The following is a 22,526-nucleotide window of genomic DNA, read 5'->3' on the forward strand; positions in this document are numbered from 1 at the left end:
TTTTTGTCATCATCTTCATCAAGAAATTCATCTTCTTCTCTTCCCCTCAAACGTTTCCAGTTATTTCCCTGCTTTCTGCTTTTATAAATTTTCCTTCCGAAGGACAAACCGTAGCCTACACGTCGGTGCTTATATATCCTTATCGGAGTCACGTTGTGTTGCATATATACTGAAGCAACGACCTCAAACAGAAAATTTATGATCACCTATTGTGTATACGTACAGACTGTCACCAATCGCTGACAAGTTGGCTAGCCCACCAATAGCTGTTTTCCTATCCTCCCCCTACCGTCATGCCTAGTGTGTTGTATTCTAAGTACCAATAAAGTTTGACATGTTGACACCGTTAGTCCACCATAAAGAGTCACCTTTCCTGCACCAAAGCCAGTCTTGCCCTGAGGAAGGCCGTTGTAATATAAGAAATTATTTTATGCAAAGATGCGGTACAACATCCAGAAGAATTTTAATCATCATGATGTCGGCCACAGAAGCCTTCGTAGTTATATATGAATTTCTTCGGCTTTGGTCGTCTTCTTGGTCTTTCTTCTCCTTTCAGAATAGCTGCCGTTCTTGAACATCCCTGTAGTGTTTGAGAAAAGCGTTTCATGCTTTTTCCAGCGCACATTCAATGTCAGCCTCCCGAGCATCAAACAGAGCTTCTTGAACGTATTTCCTTGAGACTTCAGCACCTGAGATTTGAGATTAATTTTCAGTCTGATGGAATAGAGAAGCGTGTTGCTCTTCCCAGGATGAATTTTCACACTGTGCTGATTAGAAACTTACTGGCTGACATCCCAGGCTGTGGATAAGCCATTTCTCCGCAATATCCTTTCTTCCTGGTGTGCTAGGAGCTACACAGGAGAAATGTGTATTTTGGAAGGTAGTAGATAAGCTTCTGATGGAAGTAAAGCTGTGAGGACGGATCATGAGTCGTGCTTGGGTAGCTCTGTTGGTAGATAGCTTGCCCGCGAAAGGTAAAGGTCTGGGTCATTGCCCCGGCATGGCACACAGTTTTAATCTGCCAAAAAGTTTCATATTGCTGTTGTTGACAGCCGCAGCTCAATCAGAAACCAAACTAATTACAAGCAAGCATCTCAATACGCAACTTATTACATCTTGTGGATGATTACTTTCATGTGTCTTCTCTCTTGTACTATTGTGAAGCTTCGATATGGTCGATGAAATAGAAGTATAGTTGTCTAAATTAATACATTGTTATTTAAATCATCAACTTTGCTTATAAGTAGAAAATTGTAAGCATTATCACTACAAGCTCGTTTGTAGTTTAAAAGTCACATCACACTGAACATGATCGCTCAGTACGTGCCTGAAATTACGTGCGTGTTGTTTGAAAAGAATAAGTGCACTATCAGTGTCTCTGTTTCAGAATGTTGCTGTGTGCTTGATATAGATAAAAGCTGACTATATCATAATGGCGATCTATAGAACTACCATATGCCTTCACATTATCTTGCTGATCATGAGAAACGTCATAAAAACAAAAATCGAAATTAGTAGAGCTTCAACGAGCGATATTACATCTTTCTTACTTGAAACCCCAATACTTGTCCTAGAAATTTTTATATGTGTGTTGATGAAGATATTTGGAATGCAACAGTTTTTAAATATGAGACCATTTTTACAGAAGGGGAAGATTAATAATTACATTCGCTTTTCGCAGTTGGAGGGATCAGACCCAATGCACCTAATTGTATCTACAAATATATCTCCAAGTTTGCGAATTTGCGGTTGTAATCCAATTTAATCAATAACAGGACTTCAAATGGCTCAAATGGCTCTGAGCACTACGGGTGTTAACATCTTAGATCTTCAGTGCCCTAGAACTTAGAACAACTTAAACCTAACTTACCTAAGGACATCACACACATCCATACCCGAGGCAGGATTCGAACCTGCGACCGTAGCAGTCCCGCGTTTCCGGATTGAAGCGCCTAGAACCGACCGTCCACCGCGGCCGGCTGTAACAGGACTAATAGGATGTTTCTTGAATTGCATCTTCAAACGTACTAAGGACTCTTTTGCCACGCAGAATCTGATATACAGGGTATTCGAAAATGATGTTTCCGACTTTGCTTACGGATATTTCACAAATGGAGACGGTACACAGTTGCGGTTTGCTGTTGATGTTCACAAACACCTATGGATTTTTTGTGTTATTGACGAAAACTGGCAGTCCGCAGTAGAAGGCAGTGCGTGTGGAATTGTTGATAGCGACCAGATCTGACCTACCTCAATCGTTGATTATTAATTTCACTATCGACAACATCAAACGTCATTCATCTTTGGTTTGTGATGGGGCTAGTGTTTACAATGTGTGTGAATGTTATCTTTTCGCAGTTTCCCTGAAAACCGAGGTTTTAAATTCTCTTGCACACTGATAACTTTCTGCAGTCGAAATATTGGCGGTTGTCGATGAAGTCACCCTGCTGCATTCCCGTAAGTTAATTGAACACAGTAACTTCTACTTTTATAATAAGGTAGAAGATCACGAAATTCTGGAGATTGTTATTTTAAAAGTGACATGACATTGTTTGCGCCTTGTCGAGGGAAATAACCATACAATATCAAGAATGAATACGAAGGTGACGTGGAGAAAAAGTATAAAGCTGAACATCAGTTACAACAAAACCCTCAAACTAAGTGAGGTAGAGAGTGACGTATGCTATTGGTTTAAGGTGGATAACACTGTAGTGTCATTTTTAAGTTTTGAGAAAAATGTATTCGAAATTTAAAAAGAAACCATTAAAGACAGCAGAATGTCCGGTATATATTCAGAAAGTTAACGACGTAAGCGTTGATTGTCTTTCTGGAGGTTCATCTCTCAATGCTGGTCTTAGATACACGTTACATCTATTCTGGCCTCTTGCATCACCTGAATGTGCCAGCTTTTGTAAGCTAGGTTTCAGAATATTGCGAATCACTAATAATGCGTAGAGGATTTCTAGTACACATTGCAAAGAGAATTGTGAACCATAGTGAACGAAGCAAGTTGTAGAGAATTAGTCTAAAAGAAGATAAAAGTTATAATATCGAAGGAAAGACGTTCTTGGTTTGTAGCTGCTCCATAGTTTGTCACTAAACATTCACGGTTCTCTCAACGCATCACCTGCATATGGAAGAACATTAAAATACAGTCGTTTTTCAGTCTTGTTCACTGATGTCGTAAGTGTGAAATCTCTGCGGAGGCTCTTGGAAAATTTCTTGACATTATGCAGGAACTCTCGGGCACAGCAGCGCTTAAGCTGTTTGTACTACTGAAAGTATTTTCCCTTTAAATGTCGCACATGTTGCCTATGATGGTGCAATGTGTGTTGGATAAATCGTATCGGAAAGAGAATTTTCGAGTAATCTTCTTCAACTTTTTCAGTGCTGACGTGTGTGGGTGAGAGGTATTATGTAGCAAGCGCGCTGTCTGTGATTGCTTCTAATTCCTCTGCTAGTTTACTCTACGCGTGAAATGTTCCTGCCTAGGGTTGTGGTACCATCTGGCACTCCCATCCCGACAAAACGTGATTCCTCCCTCCCGCACATCCACCCCCTCCAAAAGAAAACAAACCATGATGCCCGTTGTCTTCCATCGGCGGAGCCTCTGTTCGATTAGGATTTTCGCAATGTCGTCTTACAGTGAAAACGACACTGTTCAAAAATTATCTGTGATGATAAAATTTCACTTTCTTTCACTTGCAGTTTGGCATGTGGGGTCGTTTGCGTTACAGTTGCCTTTACGATAATACATTCTATCAGCTATACACGTCATGCAGATGCATTTCTGTTGTACCGAGGTTTTACGGCAAATTACAGAATGATCAGTTTCGTTACCAGCCTTCTGTTACACTGGTTAAAATCTTCACGATTGTCTATTTCCCAGAATGAGAAAACAATAATTGGAGGATATGCTGGAGAAATAATGTTCGAAATGAGACAAGAAGTATAGTAAACTTTACGCCATCAAGAGGCTGTGACAAACGCAGTCTTATGATTAACTAGAGAAGAAAAGACATTTCCCCAGTCTGTCATTTAATTAATCTGAGGCAATGTGTTTTCTTTTTATTTTCTTCCGTGATAAGAAGAAATATTTTCAACAGTTGAGCTCTCACATCTTGCAGATATTTATCAGAAATCGTCGGTTGATATGAAAAGTCTTAATTGTTTCTATGAATTTTAATGATCGCAGATCATCATCAGGCACAGAACCACAAATTGTACTATGTGATCAAAAGAATGTGGACACGCCAATGTAATGAAGAACTGACCACTAGATGTCACGAGAGGCCAGTATTGAAGGAGTTAGCAAGTATTTTATTGTCAGTGCAGAAGCGATAACAGCAGAATGTGTCGTTCAAGAACGCTCACTGACTTCGAGCATGCAGGTCACCCGAGTGACAAATTGATCAAGGACATTTCAACCCTTCTAAAGCTGTCCAAATCGATTTCTGGTGATGTGACTGTGAAGTGGAAACGCGATGGAACAACACAGTTAGACCAGGTAGACGTCGTGTGTTGACGGACAGGCCCGTCAGGCATTGCGCAGGGTAGATGCATATGAACGCACAAAGTCACCGGAAGGAATCATTCAGGACTTCCAGAGTGCTACCAGCAGTCCAGCTGGCGAAATGACTGTACGTAGCGAGTTAAAAAGAATGGAATATAACGGTCGAGCAGCTTCTCATAAACTACACATTTCTGTAACGAGTGCTAAGCAACACTTGAGGTGCTTTGAAGAGGACGCTACTGACAGCGGGTCACTGGAAACGAGTGATGATTCACGCTATACACTGTCGCAATCGCATGAAAGAGTCTGGGTTTCGGAATGCCTAGAGAACGTAATCTGCCATCATTTGTAGAGTCAACAGTAAGGTATTGAGAATTTGGTGTTACGGTATGGGGTTGCTTTTCGTGTTTAGGTAGCAGCCTCTTATTATGCTTAAGAAAACACTAAAATTTTAAAGGATATGAACATGCACTGAAGAGCCAAAGTAACTGGTACATCTGACTAATATCGTATAGGGCCCCCGCGAACACGCACAAGTGCCGCAACATGACGCAGCATGGACTCGACTAATGTCTGAAGTAATGCTGGAGGGAACTGCACCATGTGTCCTGCAGGGCTATCCATAAATTCGTAGAAGTACGAGGAGGTTGAGATTTCTTCTGATCAGCACGTTGCAAGGCATCCCAGATGATGTTCATATCTGAGATGTTTGGTGGCCAGCGGAAGTGTTTAAACTCAGAAAAGTGTTCCTGGAGCCACTCTGTATCAATTCTGGACGCGCGGGGTCTCGGATTGTCCTGCTGGAATTTCCCACGTCCGTCGGAATGCACAGTGGACATGAAAGGATGCTTACGTACGTGTCACATGTCAGAGTCGTATCAGGGGTCCCATATCACTCCAACCGCACACGCCTCACAACGTTACAAAAAAATGGTTCAAATGGCTCTGAGCACTATTGGACTTAACATCTTAGGTCATCATTCCCCTAGAATTTAGAACTACTTAAACCTAAATAACCTAAGGACATCACACACATCCATGCCCGAGGCAGGATTCGAACCTGCGACCGTAGCAGTCCTGCGGTTCCGGACTGCAGCGCCTAGAACCGCACGACCACCGCGGCAGGCTTCAACGTTACATGCCTCTACCAGCTTGAACAGTCCCCTGCTGACATGTAGGGTCTATGGATTCATGAGGTTGTCTCCATACCCGTACGTGCCCATACGCTCGATACAATTTGAAATGAGACTCGTCCGACCAGACAACATGTTCCTAGTCATCAACAGCGCATTGTCGGTGTTTACGGGCCCAGGCGAGGCGTAAACCTTTGTTTCGTACATTCATCAGGGGTACACGAGTGGGCTTTCGGCTCCGAAAGCCCGTATCCAAGATGTTTCGTTGAATGGTTCTCACGTTGAAACTTGATGACGGCCCAGCATTGAAATCTTGACCAATTTTCGCATGGGTTGCACTTCTGTCACGTTGAACGATTCTCTTCAGTCCTCGTTGGTCCCATTATTGCAGGATCGTTTTCCGGCCGCAGTGATGTCGGAGATTTATTTGATGTCTTACCGGATCCCTGATATTCACGAAAAACTCGTGAAATGTATCGTACCAGGAATCGGGGAAAATCCTCACTTCATCGCTATGTCGGAGATACCGTGTCCCATAGGTCGTGCGCCGGCTATAACACAACATTCAACCTCACTTAAATCTTGATAACCTGCCATTGTTGCATCAGGAACCGATCTAACAAAAATGGTTCAAATGGCTCTGAGCACTATGGGACTTAACATCTGAGGTCATCAGTCCCCTAGAACTTAGAACTACTTAAACCTAACTAACCTAAGGACATCACACACATCCATGCCCGAGGCAGGATTCGAACCTGCGACCATAGCAGTCGCGCGGTTCCGGACTGAAGCACCTAGAACCGCTCGGCCACCATCGGCCGGCCCGGTCTAACAACTGCGCCACACACTTGTTGTCTTATATAGGCGTTGACGACCGCAGAACCGGATTCTCCCCTTTTACATATCTTCGTGTTTCAAAAAATGGTTCAGATGTCTCTAAGCACTATGGGACTTAACATCTGAGGTCATCAATCCCCTAAACTTAGAACTACTTAAACCTAACTAACCTAAGGACATCACGCACATCCATGCCCAAGGCAGGATTCGAACCTACTACCGTAGGACTGAAGCGCCTAGAACCTCTCGGCCACAGTGGCCGGCTCTCCGAATTTGAATACGCATGCCTATACCAATTTCTTTGGCGCTTCAGTGTATCTTATAGTGTTGTGTACTTCGTACTGTAGAGGAACCTTCCGGAAACTATGATTGCATCAGCATGACAATGTTCCCTGTCATAAAGCAGCCTCTGTGAGACAGTTGTTTATGGACACTGACAAGCTTTAAACTGATGATATGCACCGATTCCCGACCTGAACCCAATGGAATACCTTTGGGGCACGTAAGAACGTCTACTTCGCCTCAGACTTCGGCATCGAACATTAGTACTTTCTCTGGTTTCGGTGCTCGAGGAAGAATGGACTACCATCCCCTCCCCTCCCCCTCCCACAGACATTTCAGATACCTCATTCGAAATGACCCCAGCAGAGTCCAGTCTATCATAAAGGTGAAGGGTGGACACACCCCATATCAGTGTCCACTAATTGGCGCTTGGATAGTTACGATCAAATAATGGACGTGACGTCCATTCCCACTTTACATAACATTAAAAACACTAATTGAATATTCTGACAATTCATAAAATATATACATTGTTCATAAAGCCAACATGTTATTACGCCAATAGTACAACGCATTCAGCCCCGTCCAAAGATTCCCAGAAACGACTGCAACCAGTCGCCTTTTGTGACGCTTAAATCTTCATTTACTATGACCGGTTTAGAATCGCCTAGCGACGCATCATCAGATGGTACATAGAAGGTAAACAGACCAGACTGTGAAGCACGTGAGAGATGCTGACTGTGGCAACGTTTGTTTACTGCTATAGAGTTAACGTAACTGGAAAACATAAATTACGTTTCTCACAATACAGAGCAATATGTTGTAAAATCCACGGCCGGAATTGACACAATTAATAAAATACTCCGGGTATTATGCCGTGGTCGAAGAGATTTCATTACTCAGTAGCGAGCCAGGGTGTGAATCGGACGTTCAACGAAGTTACGATCCCCCTTGAAAATGTCATCCGCAGACGGGGAGGAAACGTCGGATTTTAAAGTGAAATCCCTTCGACCACGGCATAAAAGGCCGGTTACTTTATTAATTGAGAGTTATGTGCCCACCCCCATGAACCATGGACCTTGCCGTTGGTGGGGAGGCTTGCGTGCCTCAGCGATACAGATAGCCGTACCGTAGGTACAACCACAACGGAGGGGTATCTGTTGAGAGGCCAGACAAACGTGTGGTTCCTGAAGAGGGGCAGCAGCCGTTTCAATAGTTGCAAGGGTAACAGTCTGGATGATTGACTGATCTGGCCTTGTAACAATAACCAAAACGGCCTTGCTGTGCTGGTACTGCGAACGGCTGAAAGCAAGGGGAAACTACGGCCATAATTTTTCCCGAGGGCATGCAGCTTTACTGTATGATTAAATGATGATGGCGTCCTCTTGGGTAAAATATTCCGGAGGTAAAATAGTCCCCCATTCGTATCTCCGGGCGGGGACTACTCAAGAGGATGTCGTTATCAGCAGAAAGAAAACGGGCGTTCTACGAATCGGAGCGTGGAATGTCAGACCCATTAATCGGGCAGGTAGGTTAGAAAATTTAAAAAGGGAAATGGATAGGTTAAAGTTAGATATAGTGGGAATTAGTGAAGTTCGGTGGGAGGAGGAACAAGACTTCTGGTCAGGTGACTACAGGGTTATAAACACAAAGTCAAATAGGGGTAATGCAGGAGTAGGTTTCATAATGAATAGGAAAACAGGAATGCGGGTAAGCTACTACAAACAGCATAGTGAACGCATTATAGTGGCCAAGATAGATACGAAGCCCACACCTACTACAGTAGTACAAGTTTATATGCCAACTAGCTCTGCAGATGCCGAAGAAATTGAAGAAATGTATGATGAAATAAAAGAAATTATTCAGACAATGAAGGGAGACGAAAATTTAATAGTCATTGGTGACTGGAATTCGAGTGTAGGAAAAGGGAGAGAAGGAAACGTAGTAGGTGAATATGGATTGGGGGCTAAGAAATGAAAAAGGAAGCCGCCTGGTAGAATTTTGCACAGAGCACAACTTAATCATAGCTAACACTTGGTTTAAGAATCATGATAGAAGGTTGTATACATGGAAGAACCCTGGAGACACTAAAAGGTATCAGATAGATTATATAATGGTAAGACAGAGATTTAGGAACCAGGTTTTAAATTGTAAGACATTTCCAGGGGCAGATGTGGACTCTGACCACAATCTATTGGTTATGACCTGTAGATTAAAACTGAAGAAACTACAAAAAGGTGGGAATTTAAGGAGATGGGACCTGGATAAACTGAAAGAACCAGAGGTTGTACAGAGTTTCAGGGAGAGAATAAGCGAACAATTGACAGGAATGGGGGAAAGAAATACAGTAGAAGAACAATGGGTAGCTTTGAGGGATGAAGTAGTGAAGGCAGCAGAGGATCAAGTAGGTAAAAAGACGAGGGCTAGTAGAAATCCTTGGGTAACAGAAGAAATATTGAATTTAATTGATGAAAGGAGAAAATATAAAAATGCAGTAAATGAAGCAGGCAAAAAGGAATACAAACGTCTCAAAAATGAGATCGACAGGAAGTGCAAAATGGCTAAGCAGGGATGGCTAGAGGACAAATGTAAGGATGTAGAGGCGTATCTCACTAGGGGTAAGATAGATACTGCCTACAGGAAAATTAAAGAGACTTTTGGAGATAAGAGAACCACTTGTATGAACATCAAGAGCTCAGATGGAAACCCAGTTCTAAGCAAAGAAGGGAAAGCAGAAAGGTGGAAGGAGTATATAGAGGGTCTATACAAGGGCGATGCACTTGAGGACAATATTATGGAAATGGAAGAGGATGTAGGGTGAAGATGAAATGGGAGATACAATACTGCGTGAAGAGTTTGACAGAGCACTGAAAGACCTGAGTCGAAACAAGGCCCCCGGAGTAGACAACATTCCATTGGAACTACTGACGGCCTTGGGAGAGCCAGTCCTGACAATACTCTACCATCTGGTGAGCAAGATGTATGAAACAGGCGAAATACCCTCAGACTTCAAGAAGAATATAATAATTCCAATCCCAAAGAAAGCAGGTGTTGACAGATGTGAAAATTACCGAACAATCAGTTTAATAAGTCACAGCTGCAAAATACTAGCACGAATTCTTTACAGACGAATGGAAAAACTAGTAGAAGCCGACCTCGGGGAAGGTCAGTTTGGATTCCGTAGAAATACTGGAACACGTGAGGCAATACTGACCTTACGACTTATCTTAGAAGAAAGATTAAGGAAAGGCAAACCTACGTTTCTAGCATTTGTAGACTTAGAGAAAGCTTTTGACAATGTTGACTGGAATACTCTCTTTCAAATTCTAAAGGTGGCAGGGGTAAAATACAGGGAGCGAAAGGCTATTTACAATTTGTACAGAAACCAGATGGCAGTTATAAGAGTCGAGGGACATGAAAGGGAAGCAGTGGTTGGGAAGGGAGTAAGACAGGGTTGTAGCTTCTCCCCTATGTTATTCAATCTGTATATTGAGCAAGCAGTAAAGGAAACAAAAGAAAAATTCGGGGTAGGTATTAAAATCCATGGAGAAGAAATAAAAACTTTGAGGTTCGCCGATGATATTGTAATTCTGTCAGAGACAGCAAAGGACTTGGAAGAGCGGTTGAATGGAATGGATGGTGTCTTGAAGGGAGGATATAAGATGAACATAAAAAAAAACAAAACGAGAATAATGGAATGTAGTCGAATTAAGTCGGGTGATGTTGAGGGTATTAGATTAGAAAATGAGACGTTTAAAGTAGTAAGGGAGTTTTGCTATTTGGGGAGAAAAATAACTGATGATGGTCGAAGTAGAGAGCATATAAAATGTAGACTGGCAATGGCAAGGAAAGAGTTTCTGAAGAAGAGAAATTTGTTAATATCGAGTATAGATTTAAGTGTCAGGAAGTCATTTCTGAAAGTATTTGTATGGAGTGTAGCCATGTATGGAAGTGAAACATGGACGGTATATAGTTTGGACAAGAAGAGAATAGAAGCTTTCGAAATGTGGTGCTACAGAAGAATGCTGAAGATTAGATGGGTAGATCACATAACTAATGAGGAAGTATTGAATAGGATTGGGGAGAAGAGAAGTTTGTGGCGCAACTTGACCAGAAGAAGGGATCGGTTGGTAGGACATGTTCTGAGGCATCAAGGGATCACCAATTTAGTATTGGAGGGCAGCGTGGAGGGTAAAACTCGTAGGGGGAGACCCAGAGATGAATACACTAAGCAGATTCAGAAGGATGTAGGTTGCAGTAGGTACTGGGAGATGAAGAAGCTTGCACAGGATAGAGTAGCATGGAGAGCTGCATCAAACCAGTCTCGGGACTGAGGACCACAACAACAACAACATGTGCCCACCAAGAATAAACCCATGGATGCTAGTTACTCGACAAGGCGTCCACAATGCTCCAATCATTCGTTAAAAGTGAGTTCCATGTGATGATTAGTCGTTAGGCGATTCGATACCGCTCATGGTAAAGATTGAAGAAAAAGGCCACTGGCTGCAGTTATTTCTGGAAACCTTTATTAATTACATTATTACATAATTACATTAATTACATAATTACATTAATTTATTAATTACAGCCACATCCATAATGGATAAAAGTTTCAACCTGTGTATATTTTTCAAAGGTTGGAACATCATCGTCATTTGGCTGCTTTGCTGCATATAACGACAATTCCACTACGAGGATTACTTACTTATCAAGCTTCTTTGAATATGATTTGCTATTTAGTATTTGTACTTTTTTGAATCAACATTCCGAGTTAAAGATACACTAGAAAATCTCACGACTGTCGAAATTATTTATACATTTCTCCCACCTCTCACTTGGCTATGAATGCCACGCTAAAACAACAGTTCTTCTTTTGAAGCGAACCAGTGAGCGAGGCATTTTCGTATGTTTCATACTAATTGAGGCATTGTTCAGCGAGATCGTGTCCCAGTGTTGCAAATAGATGATGATAGGACGGAGCCAAGTCTGGAGAATAAGCCGCATGCCATAGTATTTTCCAACTGAACGTCTCCATCATTTCGCTTACCCATTTTGCTGTGTGTGATGGGGCGTTATCAAGGAGCAGACGACTTTATCTTGTCCTTTTCCATATTCCGGTCGTTTCTCAAGCATTGCTCAATTTAAACCGATCGTTTGCTTTTGGTGGCGATCAGTGTTAACGGTTTCACCAGGTTTTAGCAGCTCATAATAGATGACACACTTCTGATCCTACCAAACACAGAGCATTTTCTTCTTTCCAAAGCGTTTTGTTTCTTGCAGTGGATGTCGATGGTTTGCCTGGAATCATGCGTGATTTATGACGCTTAGGATTCTCAGAATATATCCATTTTGCATCACCTGTCACTATTCGATGGAGAAACGACTTTCTCTTATATCTGGAACCAGCATTTCACAAGTGGTCCTCCGACTTGCTTACTGTCCCTCATTTAGTTCATGCCGAACCCATTTTCCCACTTTCTGCACCTTTCCCATAGCTTTCATCCGAAGAGAAACGGCTTTCTGCGTCATATTCAATTACTACACGAATTGCTATTGAGTTTGATTATCATCTTCATCCAATAAGGCCTGCAATTCGTTGTCTACGAACTTTTTCTGTGGTTTCCCGCGCTCGTCGTTTCTCACGTTAAAATCACCACTTTTGAAATTTTTTTAACTACTCTAAACACTGCGTTTTCCCAAGAGCATGGTCACCTAAAGCTTCGACAAGTATTCGATGCGATTCTGCAGCAGTTTTTTTCAAATGATAACAGAAAACCAATGCTGTCCGCAAATTGTAGTTCTTAGGCACAAAATATTTACGGGTTTGAAACAGATACCAATGTATGTAACTTGGGTTACTGTGTGTTGAAATTCGTCAGCCGTTACAGAAAGGAGGTGGCGCTGTAGACGCGTTCTCACGGGCCCTACACTGCGGCTAGCAGCATTTATAGGGAAATTCTGGTTTTATACTTGTACACCTGGTAGTCACTCAAACACACGTATATTACCTCGAAAACTTTGACTAGTTTTCTCAGAAAAGGTCGAATATCTACGGAGAAGTCGAGACACGTCTTCACTGCTTTTGACTCCTGTTCCACTGAGCGAAGTTTCAGAAAAATCGGGTTATGGCACTTACCGTGGTGCCCTCGTTAGTCCCACATACTTATAAAACTACTACCTCCTGTGGAGGCTTACTGAGAGGCGTTCTTTTCGCACACTACTCTCAAATGCAACAGGGAAGTGACAACAGAACGTAAAGTATCCTACGTCACACACTGTAAGGCACCTTGCGGAGTGTAACTGAGATGATAAAAATCACTGAATGTTTCCTAATATCGTGTCGGACCTCCTTTTGCGCGGCGTAGTGCGGCAACTCGATGCGGCATGCATTCAAGTCGCTTGAAGTGCCCTGTAGAAATATTGAGGCATGCTGCCTCTACATCCGTCCATAATTGCGAAAGTGTTGCTGATGCCGGATTTTGTGTACTAACTGACCTCACGATTACGTCCCATAAATGTTCTATGGGACTCATTTCGGGTGATCTGAGTGGCCAAATCATTCGTTGGAATTGTCCAGAACGCTCTTCACACCAAATACGAACAATTGGGGCCTACTGATTTAGTGCGTCGTCATCCATAAAAATTCCATCGCTGTTTGGAAGCATGAAGTCAATGAATGGCTGGAAATACTCTCCAAGTACCCTAACATAACCGGAGGATCCATTCCACTCCTTGTAATCACAGCCCACACCGTTATGGAGCCACACCAGCTTGCATATTGCTTTATTGACGTCTTGGGTCCTTAGCTTCGTAGGGTATGCACCACACTCGAACTCTACAATGAGCTCTTACCAACCGAAATCGGGACTCTTCTGACCAGACGACGGTTTTACAGTCGTCTAGACGCTAACCGATACGGTCACAAGAACAGAAGAGGTATTGCGGGCGATGTCATGCTGTTAGCAAAGGCACTCGCGACTGTCATCTCTGCCATAGTCCATTAATACCAAATTTCGCCCCACTGTCCTTGCGGATATGTCCGTCGTACATCCCACATTGATTTCTAATGTTATTTCACGCAGTATAAAAGACATCATATTTACGCCAGTGACTGTAAAACGTTCTTTATTTCACGATTGCAATTTCGGTTTTAGGCCATTATCAAATGAAGATGTTATGGTTATTAAGCCATGTCAACCTAAAATTAGCTGACACATTTATATGTCTTTTTTTTCTTTATTGTTATTTTCAAACCTTATACAGGTAGGCCGGCAGCGGCAAACAACGCCGCTCTTCGGTCACAGATAAGACAATCGGTACTGAAGGAGATATCGAATAACAAACATGGTGGATAAACAACAGTAGACAGACAAAATTAAAATACATGGAGCCGTTCACAGGCGCAGTGTCCAAAATAAAAAACGTTCAGAATTTTGACACGAACAAAGATGACAGAAATGACACACGTGAACGATGGAGCACAAACAATGAAACACTGAAACACTAAGACGAAGGCACACACAAACACTGGCCACGATCTCCGGCGCACGAATGTTCACTGTTCATTTACGAATCCAGTAACCTGTCAAAGGGGAAAAGGTGGGGGTATGAGGAAGAGGGGAAGGGTGTAGATGCCAGTAGCAGAGGAGGGGGAAGGGGGAAGAAAGAAGTTGGGGGTAGGGGAAGCCTCAGGGGGAGAGGAGGGAGTGATAAAGGGAGGAGGGAGAGAAGGGAGAGAGGGTGTCCTTGGGAAAAACACAGGGGGAGGAAGGGGAGGATCAAAGTTGGTAGGAGGGTTAGGTGGAGGGGATGAGGGCATCATCAGGGAGGGGGAGTCGGCGGAAGCCACCTTGGGCAAGGGTACAGAAGGTGGAGAGATGGAGCGAGGGTGGGATGTGGGAATACAGGCGCGGCAGCAGACGGGGGTGGGAAAGGATGGGAGAGACAAGCGGGTGAGGGGGGGACCAAGTTTGTGGGAGGTGTAGAGGATCTGTATCCGTTCGAGCAAAAAGGAGGAGGTGTGGGAACGGAATTATTTCATACAGGATCTGCATGGGGGAGAGGAGGTGGATGTGAGGTGGAGCACATGGCATTCCAGGATTTGAACGGATTTGTAAAAGGTAGGAGGGGTGGATATCCAGGTGGGATGGGCGTAACAGAGGATAGGGCGGATGAGGGATTTATAGGTGTGGGGGATGATGGGGGGGGGGTACAGACCCCATGTGCGGCCGGAAAGGAGCTTGAGAGGCGGAGTCGGGAGCGTGCCTTGGCTTGGATTGTCTGGAGATGGGGGGGGGGGGGATCCAGGAGAGACGGCGGTCAAGGGTGACACCAAGTTTATATGTCGTTGTCATTACTATTAAATACATTGGTGACATTGTTACATAGTGCGAGCACACATATCCATACGTCATACAACAACATAGTCTGTAGACAATCATGTTCGTTGGCCTGTCACTAGTCATATATGCACTAAACTGCAGTGGCAGATTACTGTTTTCAGGCTACAGGTGAATTTTAGGTTGGCGTGGCCTAATAGCCATAACATCTTCACTTGATAATGTCCTAAGGCCGAAATTGCAATCATGAAATACAGGAAGTGTTACAGTCACTGGCGTAAATATGTCTTTTATAAAGTTCTACATGACTGTGGATCCCGGTATAAGAAGTTAATTAATTTCACGCAGTGTTGCCTGTCTGCTAGCACCGAAAATTCTACACAAACGTCGCTGCTCTCAGCCGTTAAGTAAAGGCCCTCGGCCATTGCGTTGTCAGTGGCGAGAGGGAATGCCTGATATTTGGTACTGTCGACACCCTCTTTACACTGTGGATCTCGAAATCTTGAATTTATGAACTGTGTTCGAAATGGAATGTCCCATGCGTCTGGCTCCAACTACGATTCCGCGTTCAAAGTTTCTTAATTCTCGTAGGGCGACCATAATCACATCTGAAACCTCTTCACATCGATCACCTGAGTACAACTGACAGCTCCCTCAATACACCGCCCTTTTATACCTTGTGTACACGAGACTACTGTTATATATATATATATATATATATATATATATATATATATATCTGTGTGTGTGTGTGTGTGTGAGTGTGAGTGTGTGTGCATATCTCTATCCCAATACTTTTGTCGTTTCAGTGTGGATGTAAATGTAGAAGTACAACAATTTCGAGGAGAGTGTTGTCGAAAAGTTTCTCGTCACAGATTTTGCGTGCGTGGGAGTAAAATCTGCTGGACGGCCGCTGCCAGAACAAGTTACTGGCGAAATGAAAAAGTCGGTCGGAATCCCGTGCCGGCACGTGAATCAGGAGTGAAGTGGAGAGACGCGAAAGCAGAAGCAGAGAACAGCTGGGTGCCAAGTTAGGGAGCACTCGCGCGCCTCTGCGGTGAAGTGAAAAACTCCCTCGCGGAATGGACCGGGGCCCCATCAGAGTTGCAGAGAGACGTAAATAAATTAGTCTCGCCGCTGAGGCGCCGAAGGAAGCGCCGCATCGAGGGCTGCACGGGCAGCAGCGGTCTCAGACGAGCGAGCTAGTCCCAAATTGAGGAGGCGCCGTCCTTTAATAAAAGACTGCGGTAGCACAATATGCTTACGAGTTCCCGCGGCAGTCCACACGTCAGTGGCGCATTTCGAATAAACATCAATTTGCATTCTCCTAGCGTCTCTCTTTTCACAGAAGATCTGTTATGGAGTTGTTATTTTCCGTCAAATGGTTTACATTTGTTGGCTCCGTACTACCTTTTTTTTCACTTTTGCTGTAGGTAATTCAGCCACACGTTCCGTGTAGTTATATCGATCTAAAATTTATTGGTCTTGACATTTGCAAAGCGCTCACAGTTTTGCATTCTGTGGCTGGTTGGACTCATTGTTGGAATATTCGCTTGTGTAGCGTTGTGAGGTGAGTGATTCATGAAAGGTATAGGTTATTGTTAGTGAGGGACATTCTTTTGTAGGGATTATTGAAAGTCAGATTGCGATGCGCTAAAATATTGCGTGTCAGTTTAGTGATGATCAAAATAAGTAAAGAGAAAACTGTCTGCCTACGTTGCGTTTTACTCAGCTGCTTCTGTATCAAATAACGTAAGAGCTTTTCCAGCACAGTCATTCTTAATTTTCAAAGGGGATGTTTCATCCATAATAAATTTTAGGTTGGTCGAGCAGTCAGGAATTACTCTATTCGATCTAGAGAGCATATGTACGAACGAAACTGCCCTCAGTAACCATCTGAAGTCCCATAAACATAAAGTGAGTAATACACTTCTCAACTGAGAAATTTTGCATCAGTAACAGGGAACGTACGCTTTAAATACAGTGAAAAATGGAAATCTTTGTTGAGGGTACGAAAGAAGAAAACGATTTGAGACTAAAATGGTATTTTGACATCTTTCAAGAGCGGTTAGCGTAGTAATACGGTGATGCGTCGGAGTTAATGCTTTTCTGTCCTCCAGCGAATATACGACGGCCGCAAGTCGTAACTGACCCTTTCACGACCCTAGTGTATACACCCTAAGCAGAAACAACGGCCGTCGGATGGTGACGACCTCGATGTCCAACATTCCTTCTTCATTTCAATATTTCAAAGCCCTTGTGACATATATTGTGATAATAAAGTCATCGTTGTGTTACAACATTCATATTTTAGGAAAAGTTGGCTTTTACAAACTTCTAGAGTCCTTATGCTCGTTTGTACGTTATTCTGTCATACGTTGAATTGGATCCACCATCACACTAGTCTACAGCACATTTTACTACTCTTATATTTTGATTTGTTTTATACAAAATGACTGTTTGCTTGATACTGAAACGTTCGAATGTTATATTCGAAATTGTGTTGGACACCTGTCGTCAGTTTGTTTTACTTAATACAGCCTAGGTCGCTAAACGGTAACACCAGTCCATGGTACTCTTGTACACCGGAAATTTTTTCCTTTGAATATGGTATGTCTCGGTTCTTCATATATACCGAGTGGTTGTATTTAAACTTTCCCTATTTAACTCGTTATAAAACGGAAACTGATCACTGTACGAGTACCAAACTTCGTAGCATTAATGACAAGGACATGGGGAAGAGAAATAATGCAGAATCAATTCAGTTAAAACACTTTTTATGTGCTGCTACGATACATCATACCATTACGTACCGCCCGCATCTCGTGGTCGTGCGGTAGCGTTCTCGCTTCCCACGCCCGGGTTCCCGGGTTCGATTCCCGGCGGGGTCAGGGATTTTCTCTGCCTCGTGATGGCTGGGTGTTGTGTGCTGTCCTTAGGTTAGTTAGGTTTAAGTAGTTCTACGTTCTAGGGGACTGATGACCGTAGATGTTAAGTCCCATAGTGCTCAGAGCCATTTTGAACCATTACGTACCGGTAGTATGCTACAAAAAGGATTCAATATGGCACCCATCAATGTCGAGAAGAGCCTGAAACTGCAGGATTACAATCTGCACAGCAGCAGCAGACCGAAGAATGTTCGTATACTGGCTATCTCTCTTGATATGCTGCGCTTCAAATCAGTACATGTGTGAATGTTCCCCTGGTAAACCCTGACCTTCAGGTAGCCACATAACCAGAAATCACAGGGAGTGAGATCAGGCAATCGTGCCAGCCAAGGATTTGGAAACTATCGACTGGTAATTCGGTCGTTTTCAAATGTGTTTCGGAGAGGGAGGTGAACTTCACGAGCGATGTGCGGTGAGAGCCCATCGTGCTTGAAAACTGTTGAGTTCAATGCTTCTCTCTCCTTTAGGGAGGGTATAACATGCTGTCGAAGCATGTAGCAGTAACGCTGGCCAGTCACACTGCACGTCTTAGGTCCTTGAGCGCCAACCTGTTCAAAAAAGTGTGGGCCTATGATGAACGTAACAGCGAAATCACACCATACGGTGACACGTTCGACACGTTCACCATACAGAGGAACTTCATGCAAGGTGACTGGAGGTGAAGATCCCCACATTCGGCAATTCTCTGTTTGTTCACCTCACCCAACAGAGAAAAATGAGCTTCGTCTGTCCATTGGATGGTCCAGGGCCAGCCCTCGTCACCTTCAATCCTAGCGAGAAAGTGGAGAGCGAACTCAAAGTGTCGTTGTGCGTTCTGTGGTTCAAACTGCTGTACGATATGGATTTGGCTCAAATGGTTCAAATGACTCTGAGCACTATGGGAATTAACAGCTGAGGTCATCAGTCCCCTAGAACTGAGAACTACTTAAACCTAACTAACCTAAGGACATCACACACATCCATGCCCGAGGCAGGATTCGAACCTGCGACCGTAGCTGTCGCGCGGTTCTGGACTGAAGCGCCTAGAACCGCTTGGCCACCGCGGCCGGCTATGGATCTTGTACGGATACCATTTGAAAATGGTTCGAAGCACCTTCTGTACAGTGGACCATGGGATGTTCAACTACCGTGACACAGCACGTGCACTGCCTGACGATCGGGAATTGTGCGCAGCGTTGTTTGCCATAGCAACAGCGATTTCGTCAACCACCCGTGGTGCAACCGCTCGTCGACCTGTTCCTGGAGCAACGCACAGTTCTCCGGTTGATTCGAACTTCTTCAACCTGCACGTGCAGAAAGAGGACCCTTCCGGAAAGCCGGGATATTCTCGAAGTGCAGCTGGGGCATTGCTCTTGTTTCGATAATAGAGCTTCAGCAATAATGCCCTGCTTCTTTTGTCCAAGCTCATGTTGACAGGCCAACAAGTGCACTGCGACTGGTCAGGTGTGTGAAACTATGATCCACGATGACTGATCACGGCACCTGAGGGCTACAGTTGGAACTGGACGGTGGCGCTGTGATGCTTGGAAATCGTGAACCCCCAGACTATGGACATTAATGCTACCATGTTTGGTACTCGTACGGTAATTAGTTTCCATGTTATAATGTGGTATATAGGAAAAGTTCAATTATAACCATCGGGTATACTGATCTGTAAGATAACGTTGTTGACATCTGAGCTGGTCCTACAAATGCTCTGTCCCAGACAAATCTGAGGATTTTGCTGTTCACAGAATATTTCAACATCCCGCAGGCAGTTCATAAAGACACGAGTCATGTGTTGTTGAGCATTGTCCTACTGAAAATTGGCCCCGCGATGTTCCCGCTTAAGAGGTTCACCTGAGCACGCAGGGTGTCTTTGACGCGCCGTAGTTCTATCAATCACGGTCAGCGGACCATGACGCTGGGAGTAAAACCGCTGTGTCTCTTCAAAACATTCGAAGAAATAGGACCTCTGGCAGGTGGCCGCCACCTTATTTGCCGACGATGATCGGCCCGGGTAGTTCATGTTTCCTTGTCACGGCATTATCCAAAACTCAGCCTTCTGTGTAGTAGATGTTGAAGTAGCCAATGCACGAAACTGTATTTCCCTATTCCAGCTGATAATAATCTTCAAGCAATGGCTTGGGATGATAGAGAATATTCCAGGGACTCCACCACTTGTTCTCTCAGGAGAGGCGCGCTTCTGAAGGGTTTTCGGTGTGTTTGATGCACAACACGGCGATCCTCGGTTCTGGTGGTACGAAGTGGTTGAACGGAACCTTGACGACGAGTGTCCTTGTCTTACTTCGACATGGAGTTCCACGTCGGTTCGCTGTCACATCCGAATGCCCTATAAACCTGGATATTGCACGATTTGACCAGCTTGTGAAACGGATGCCCACAATGAATTTCTTTTCAAACTCCGTCAAGGGCTGATAACGTCATTTTGCACGACTACGCAGCATCTCCAGAAATCATTCGACGTCTGATGCTGTTCATTCCCCTGCTGTAACGTGCCTCGCCTGGTAATAACACAAAACAGAGCAACGCTAACGCAGTATGGTGGCCGTTTTATCTGTCACAGAGAACTGCAACGCTAATCATTTACATACCTGTCGATCATGTATATTTACGTAGTTAAAAGACACATAACGAAGTTTTCTGGCCGCGCGGAGTGGCCACACGGTTTGGGGCGTCATGTCACGGACTGCACGGCCCCTCCCGTCGGACGTTCGGGCTTCGGGCTTCGGTGTGTATATTCTTCTTAACATAAGTTAGTTTAAGTAGTGTGTAAGTCTTGGAACAGATGACCTAAGCAGTTTGGTCCCTTAGGAATTCACACACATTTTAACATTTGAAGTTTTCTGGGTGCTTCATTTTTTTGTCGGGCATCGTAATTTTGGGCGATGGGATGTCATACTTTCATCTGAAAAGAGAAGGAGTATAAATTATAACGTGTCATCGACGATGAGATTTCATTAGAGATGGCACAGTAGCGCGAATTGGGTAGGACTGCAAATTTTGACAGAATATGCTTGGGTCGCTGACATACCGCAACGGTTCTTTCAGTTATCCGTCTTCTGATTCTGTATTCCATTATACAGATGGTCTGCGAAGAAATACGAAAGTAATGAGAAGTAGCAGCAATGAGAACAGTGAGAAAGTTAACATCAGTACTGCTGGTCACGGAATAGATGAAGTTAAAGAATTCTGCTACCTAGGCAACCAATAACGGATGGAGCAAGGAAGACATCAAAAGCAGACTAGCACTGGAAAAAGGGCAATTCTGGCCAAGAGAAGTCCACTAGTATCAAACATAGGCTTTAATTTGAGGAATAATGTTGAATCAAAGCACTTTCAGCCCTCTGAATTTTCAGTTGTTTTTTATTTTGAGCAGCCAGTTTCAGCGCTACATTGCGCCATCTTCTGGCCGGCAGACCGACGTTGACTGGACGAGAGGTGGGATTCTTCTTACACGTCGGTAAGCGAGCTCGAAGATGGTGTAATGTAGCGCTGAATCACGCTGCTCAAATAAAATAATTGAAAATATGGACGACTGAATGTCTTTTCATTTGACATTTTAGTCTGACTGGTCTGATCGCCCCCCCCCCCCCCCCCCCCCACCACGAATTCCTCTTGTGTGTCCAACTCCATCTCCGAGTAACACTTGCAACCTACTTTCTCAGTTATTTGCTGGATGTATTCCACTCTCTGTCTTCCTCTACAGTTTTTGCCTTCTACAGCTCCCTATAGTACCATGGAAGTCATTCCCTCATGTCTTAACAGATGTCCTATCATCCTGTACCCTCTTATTATCAGTATTTTCCATATATTCCTTTCCTCGCTGATTCTCCGGAGAGCTTCCTCAGTCCTTCATCTTATCAGGCCACCTAATTTTCAACGTTCTTCTGTAGCACCACATATCAAATGCTTCGATTCTCTTCTATTCCGGTTTTTTCACGGTCCATGTTTCACTGCCATACAATGCTGTGCTCCAAACGTACAATTTCAGAATTTTATTCCTCAAATTAATGCCTATGTTTGATACTAGTGGACTTCTCTTGGCCAGAATTGCCCTTTTTCCGTTTCTAGTCTGCTTTTGATGTCCTCCTTGCTCCATCCGTTATTGGTTGTCTAGTAGCAGAATTCTTTAACTTCATCTGTTTCGTGACCATCGATACTGATGTTAACTTTCTCACTGTTCTCATTTCTGCTACTTCTCATTACTTTCGTCTTTCTTCGATTTACTCTAAATCTATATTCTGTTCTAGATTATTCATTCCATTCAGCATATCATGTAATTCTTCTTCACTTTCAGTCCGGGACAGCAACGTCATCAGCGAATCGTAACATTGATATCCTATCACTTTGAATTTTAATTCCACTTCTGAACCTTTCTTTTATTTCCATCATTGTTTTTTTGATGTACAGGTTGAACAGTAGGGGGGAAAGACTACATCCTTGTATTACACCATTTTTAACCCGAGCG

Source organism: Schistocerca cancellata, chromosome 2 (assembly GCF_023864275.1).
Source record: "Schistocerca cancellata isolate TAMUIC-IGC-003103 chromosome 2, iqSchCanc2.1, whole genome shotgun sequence".
Lineage (NCBI taxonomy): Eukaryota > Metazoa > Arthropoda > Insecta > Orthoptera > Acrididae > Schistocerca > Schistocerca cancellata.